Genomic DNA, 7,442 nt, shown 5'->3' with positions numbered 1-7,442 from the left:
TGCTGCTTTTCTATATTTTGCAAGTTTAATTACAATATATCTTGACAGTATGTCAATATATGTGGGTCTGCTTTTGTTGATTTTGATGGGAGTTCTCTGTGCCTCCCTGATCTGGATATCTTTTTCCTTCCCCAGATCAGGCAGGTTTTCAGTTATTATTTCTTCAAATAAATTCTCTGCCCCCTTTCCTCTCTCTTCCTCTGGGGCTCCTATAATATAAATGTTGTTATGTTCATTGGGGTCACTGTGTTCCCTAAGTCTGTTCTTGTCTTGTGTAATTCTTTTTCTGTCTTTTGTTCAGCTTGATTACTTTCTATTACTCTGTCTTCTAGGTCACTAATTCGTTCCTCTGCTTCTTCCATCCTGCTCTTTAGTCCATCAAGCCTGTTTCTCATTTCATTATCTGTTTCATTTAAATCTCTGGCTGTGGCCTTGTTCTCTTCTTTCATTTCAGATGAATTTCTCTGTCTCCTCATTTTGTTTGCCTCTCTGTGTCCGTTTCTGTGTGTTAAGAAAGTCATCTGTGTCTTCTGCACTTGAAAATAGTGACCATGGCTAGGCGGGGCTGGAATGGGTGTGTGGCTGGGGGCTCATGCTTGGGTGAGGTGTGATACCTGGGCCTGGTGTGGTGACAGGGTGGGGTGTTCAGTGGGAGCCATATACTTGGTGGCTGAGCAGAATACCTGTCAGCCTCTGGGAATGAGTGCCTGCCACAGCCCAGCAGATGTGTGCACCTCGCTTTAGAGGCTTTGCATCCAGTGGCTGGTCAAGGCACACATATGACTTTAACAAAATTTGCCCTGAGCCCAGGGCTAATGCCAGCAGGCTTGGAGTGGGCTTGTCCTCAGGGGAACTCAGCGTGGTGTTCTGCCAGTGGGTCAGGCAGCAAGTGTTCGTGCATCCTTGCCTCTTGAAGGTAGTTCAGTGTGTATGCTGGAGGGTGGGAAGGAAAATGGTGCCTGCCAAGTTCCTCACTTTTGGAGAAGTCCTACACCCTGCAAAATCAGTACAAACAGATCTGTCTCCTGTTGTGCAAACTGCTGGGTTTTTGTTACTTCTCCAGTCAAGCTGCTATCTCTTTAAGGGTGGTGACCCAGCTATTACTAAAAAAATATGAATGCTTCACAAATTTGTGTGTCATTCTTGTGCAGGAGTCATGCTAATCTTCTCTGTATTATTCCAATTTTTCGTGTATGTGCTGAAGTGAGCACTCTTCACTTTTTTTTCAAGTGTTGAGAAGGATAGATGTTTATTCTTTAAATGCTTGGTGTTTAATTCACCAGTGAAGCCATCTGGTCCTTTTGGTTGTGGGGTTTGAATTCAGTAAAAGTTGTATGATACAAAATCAGTATACAAAAATTAGTTGTGTTGCTATACACTAACAGCAAATAATCCTAGAAAGAAATTTAAAACAAAATTTAAACATTTACAATAGCATCAAAAAGAATAAGGGGCACATGTGTGGCTCAGTTGGTTAAACATTTGCCTTCAGCTCAGGTCGTGATCTGAGGGTCCTGGGATTGAGCCCTGCATGGGCTCCCTGCTTGGTGGGGAGTCTGCTTCTCCCTCTGCCCCTCTCCCCTGCTCATATCCTCTCTCTCTCTCTCTCTCTCTCTCTCTCTTTCAAATAAATAAATAAAATCTTTTAAAAAGAAAAGAATAAAATGGTTCAGAGTAAACCTAGCCAAGGAAGTGAAAGACTGGTATACTGAAAACTACAACACGCTGCTGAGATAAATTTAAAAAGATGCAAATAAATGGAATGAAATCCTATGTTCATGCTTTGAAATAATTTATATTAGTAAAAGTTCATTCTACTCAAAGTAATCTTCAGATTCAAGGCCATCTCTATCAAAATCCCAATGATTTTTTTTTTCAGAAATAGCAAAAACCAACCCTAAAATTCGCATGAAACCACAAAAGATCCTAAATAGCCAAAAAAGTCTTGAGAAAGAAGAACAAAGAAGGAGATATCATACTCCTGAAACAAATATATTACAAATTTATAGTAATTAAAACAGTATGTTACTGGAATAAAAATAGATGTATAGACCAATAGAACAGAATAGAAAGCCCAGAAATAGACCCACACATATATGGTCAACTATTCTTTGACAAGGAAGTCAAGAATATACTCTAGGGAGGGCTGCCTGGGTGGCTCAGTTGGTTAAGCGTCCAACTCTTGCTTTTGGCTCAGGTCATGGTCTTGGGGTCATGAGATTGAGCCCGACATTGGGCTCTGTGCTCAGCAGAGCGTCTGCTCAAGGTTCCCTTCCTCTCACTTTACCCTTCCCCGCTCACATGCTTACACACACTCTCTCTCAAATAGATAAATAAATCTTTAAGAAGAAAAAGAATATACTCTGGTAAAAAGGTAGTCTCTTCAACAAATGAGGTTGAGAAAACTGGATATCCATATGCAAAAGAATGAAATTAAATCTCTTTTATACCATGAACAAAAATTAACTTGAAATAGATTAAATATTTAAGCATAAAACCTGAAACTGTAAAGTTTTAGAGGAAAACATACGGAAAGCCTCATGGCATTTGTTTTGGCAATAGTTTATTGGATATGACGCCAAAAGCACAAGGAACAAAAGCAAAATAAGACAAATGGCACAACACCAAACTAAATAGCCACTGCACAGCAAAGGAAGCAATCAACAGAGTTAAAAGGAAAGCTACAGAATGAGAGAAAATACTTACAAACCACCTATCAGATAAGGGGTAAATTTCCAAAATATGTAAGGAATTCCTAAACTCAATATCAAAAAACAAACCAAACCAAATAACAACAACAACAAAAAAAAAAAAAAAAGAAAGAAAGAAAAAGAAAGAAAGAAAGAAAGAAAGAAAGAAAGAAAGAAAGAAAGAAAGAAAGAAAGAAAAAGAAATACCTGATTTAAAATTAGGAAAAGGACTTGAATAGACTTTTGTGCAAAGGCATACAAATGGCCAACAGATAGAGAAAAAGATGCTTGATCATCTAATCATTAGGGAAATGAAGATCAAAACCACAATGCGGTATCATGTCACATCTATTTAGAATGGCTTCCCATTGTTTATCATATATCATGATATATATGTATGTATCAAGTAGTGTTGGTGAGGATGTGGGAAAAATGGGACCCCATCCACACCATTAGTGGGGATGTAAAATGTAAAATGCTGCAGCCACTATAGAAAACAGTACAGTGTTTTTCTAAAAAAAATAAAAAATAGAACTATCATATGTTCCAGCAACCCCAATTCTGGTTTACAACATTGTGACTATAGTTAATACTGTGCTGGGCGTATAAGTATTTAATAGCTAGATCTCTTGTTAAGTGTCCTTAGTGCACGCACACACACACTAATCCAATAAGCAATCAGTTGTCATTATACACTTTTGAAGAGAGTATGATAAAATGAAAGCTTAATTTTTAAGAATGTTACTTTTGTAAATTTGATTATGGAAAGAATATTCAGTATAAGTAGGTGTTCCTTTAGGACACTGATTTGCTATTTTAGCAATCAGACTAAAAGATGGAGACCTAATATTGGAATAAGATCTGGAAGCATGTCTTACCCTGAGATAATAATAAAGAAAAATTGGTTATAGAGATATCGTGGTGTTTACTGAGTGCTAGAATTCTTCTCCTAACAGTAACCTTTTAAATGACAAAATATCGGCCATTGTTATAATTAAATCACAAAAATTTTATTTGGAGCAGTATATTTAAAAAATTAAAGTGATTACTAGAACTTATGAAGTGAGGAATTAGGATCTGACTAGTTCTTTGTTACACAAATCAACTGGCGTGCAGAGAAACTGAAGACTATTCAGAAAAGAGCTCAATAGTAATTAGTAGAATGAAAAATCACAGATATTGGGAAAAGTTGAAGGGTATAAAATTGTTTTAACTAAATTAGAAAACTAGAAAATGACTAAATAGTGACCAACAGCAATGTAAAAAATCCAAGGTAATGATTAGAAAATTTAAATTTCCAGTAAAAAGAGGATATATATTTTTGTCTTGGGTTTTGAAAAAGTTTTTTCCTTACAGACCTTTGAAATAATGGTCTTAACTTAGTTTAAATGGGAAGTTATAGCAATGTTTTCTCTAGAGAATTATAATAAAAAATAGAATATATTCTCATTTTTCTGGGAGCAGTTTATAGATAGCAAGGGATAAAATGAATGACATTTCCAGTGCTCTTTACATCTTTGAGGTTCTTGATCTTCAGTTTATTCAACCATGCTGAACTTGGAAGCTTCATTTCATTTCTGTATCATCAACTGGGGAAATAACTGTATTAACCAATAGATTTTTTTTTCCTCAAATTTCTTTGTTTCCCATGTGATTCTTCAGTTTTATCCAATATTACTCTTTGAACCATTGCAATATTCTAGGAAATATAAGGTCAATTGATTGAACTATATGTTGACTCTAATAAACATGAGAACTATTTATTTTTTAAGGAGAAAATCTGAAAGTACATTTCAGTCTGCTTCTCTCAATTCCCTTATTGATATATATTTTGACATAGCATCATTATAACGTGCATATCATTTTGATTATAACTCTTTACACTTGAAATTTTCCACATACATTTTTCATGTTTTAAAAACTTCTTCTAAATATCATTTGATTAAATAATATTTGTTTTATGGATGTAACATTGCAAACAAAGTCCATTATACAGGTTATTTCCATTTTTAACAAAAAATCTACAGTTAACGTTTTAAACATTAATCTTTTTCTGCCTTGCTTCACTATTTTGAATTATGTTCTTATGTAGATTCTCCAAGAGAAATTAAGTCAAAAGCCCTTAACACTTTTTAGAGTCTTAGAAGATATTGCCAAATTACTTTCTAGAAATTTGAGTCAATATCCTAATAATAGAATTACATTTCCAATGTGTTTAACCTTCTGAATGTATAGGATATTCTTATTAAAATAACAACAAAAAACCTTTGCTAAATTGAAAAGCAAATTGTTGTATTAGTTGTCATGTTCTGGAGTGTTCATAGACAATAACCAGTTGGCAATTAACTGCATGAGGTCACCATTGTGAAACACCACAATTTCAAAATTAATTAACTAATAAAGTAAGTATTGTTCGTATACATGTTAGTGCAAGATGGAGCCTGGGAATCACAAGTGACTTTTTGAGAATTATGAGAAAATTTTCATTAAAACTATTATCATAGGTAAAACAAGATTCATGGAGTCATTTATTGATGTAAAGTAATCTCTGACAGTTATCACAATCATTGAAATGATAAGCATTTTGGTGAAGGAGGAAAGATCTAAATAAAGTACAAGAATACAAAAACAATCTTTAATTTGAAATGTAAGAGAATGCAAGGAGCACCCATTGAAGATTGCCATTTTCCATACTCTTTGTACATATATAAACATCTTTTCGTGTTACATTTGGTTGTTTTTTTAAGCCTTTAACTTTTCCTAGTTTTCCTTCTTTCTGAGCTTCCTTTACCCTTAAAGAAATTTCGTGGACTAGAACTTATTCACCCAAATTTCCGATATAAAAATCTAAAGGTGTATTAGCACTCATTACAAGGGGTAGAAACCCAATTTGAACTGATCAACCAAAAATGGAGACAACATTGAAGCAACTAGTCAAACTAAAGGAAGGATAAAAGTGGAGATGGACTTCAGGATAACTAAACCTTAGACAGGTACATTGTCAAAATCATCTCCATCAGCCTTACCTGCCCTGCCGTGGTACCTTCCTACTGAAGAAAAAATGAGGGTGAAAAGGAAGTAGAAACATTTCAATCAGGGGCGCCTGGGTGGCTCAGTCATTAAGCGTCTGCCTTCGGCTCAGGGCGTGATCCCAGTGTTCTGGGATCGAGCCCCACATCAGGCTCCTCCAACAGAAGCCTGCTTCTTCCTCTCCCACTCCCCCTGCTTGGGTTCCCTCTCTAGCTGGCTGTCTCTCTGTCAAATGAATAAATAAAATCTTTAAAAAAAAAAAAAAAGAAAGAAAGAAACATTTCAATCAATTCTCACATTTTCACACCTTTGCAGAATGAAGTAAAATTTTTATGTGGAACTGTGCATTTTTCACTTTTCTTCCTGAATTCTGTAAGTATGCTAGATGATCCTATATGCCATTGTGAAATCAAACTTTGAAAAGCCAGTTTAATCGATCATTCTCCCAGTTAGGCTTCCCATTGTTTATCAAAATTAGGATGGGGGGTGCCTAGGTGGCTCAATCAGTTAGATATCTGCCTTTGGCTCAGGTCATGATCTTAGGGTCCTGGGACAGAGCTCTGCATCGGGCTCTCTGCTCAGTAGGGAGTATGCTTCTCCCTCTTCCTCTTCCTATGTGGTCTCCCTCTCAAATAAATAAATAAAATCTTTAATAAAAAAAAAATTAGGACAGATGTGTCACCTCATCTCAAATAAATAAATAAAATCTTTAATAAAAAAAAATTAGGACAGATGTGTCACCTCATCACATTCTCCCATAACATGTTCTCAATCTACCTTCTTGGTCTGATTTCTCCTACAGGGAAACATATTCCAGATGCTTCACTCAAACAAGAATATTTCCTGTTTCTCATAGAGACATCAAGTTTCCCTGTCTCTCTGAATCATCTCATACTATTTTCTTTACTTGTAAAAATTTTTTTCTCTTAAAAATATATCTGAATATAAATGATACAAACCCAAGAAGTTGTGATCCCAATGAGATGTCATTGTTTTCTTCCTTTATCTACCAGAAAACTCTTTGTGTTCAGAAAAATACTATAGCTTAATGATTTAGTAGCTGATTCTGAAACCATCTGCATGGGTTCCACTGCTTAGTACCTATAAGATATTGAACAAATCATTTAAGCAATTGTTTTTATTTAGTACATTCATTAGGAAAAAATGAATTTAATAGTATCTGCAACATGGATTGTTACAAAGATCAAATGAGTTAATACAAGTAATACATTAGCTAGTAATTCATATTTGAAACTGTCTTTATATTGTAGTTGCATAAAACTCAAAATTTTATCATAACATTTGCATTATCAGCCACCAGAGTTCTCCCATGTCCCACAATACACACATATATATTGACAAACACAATTTAAATAAATGTATTAAAACATACATACTGACTTTCTTATTTTTCTATCAATTCATAATACTTAAAACTGAACTTGATAATACTTTAAAAATGACCTTGCTTGTACACATTATATATAATCAGTATATTTGAAAAAATTTCTTGCATATACAATGTTTCTTTACTGTATCTTCTAGTATAAACAGGTCTTTAAACAAATTTACTCCAGTAACTTGTTCATTCACTCAACAGACATCTAAAGAGTATTTACTTCATGCCAGAATGTTTTCTAGGCCCTGCGAATACATGATAAATGCAGTATGTTGAATAATGGACCCCGAAAAGATATCTATCTATTCCCTAATCTCTGGAAC

The 7,442-nt window shown here is 34.8% G+C and overlaps 1 non-coding gene across 1 annotated transcript; it reads right to left on the bottom strand.

The window, feature by feature from the left end:
* Positions 1-1,106: 1,106 nt before the first annotated feature.
* Positions 1,107-1,211, bottom strand: LOC113260672 (U6 spliceosomal RNA). Its single transcript, XR_003318052.2, has one exon. It is a non-coding gene; the product is annotated as a U6 spliceosomal RNA (small nuclear RNA).
* Between the last annotated feature and the right edge of the window lie 6,231 nt (positions 1,212-7,442).

The sequence above is a fragment of the Ursus arctos genome, unplaced genomic scaffold, assembly GCF_023065955.2.
Source record: "Ursus arctos isolate Adak ecotype North America unplaced genomic scaffold, UrsArc2.0 scaffold_18, whole genome shotgun sequence".
NCBI lineage: Eukaryota > Metazoa > Chordata > Mammalia > Carnivora > Ursidae > Ursus > Ursus arctos.
Note: the sequence above shows the minus strand (reverse complement) of the source record. Positions and strands in the feature narration are given on the sequence as shown.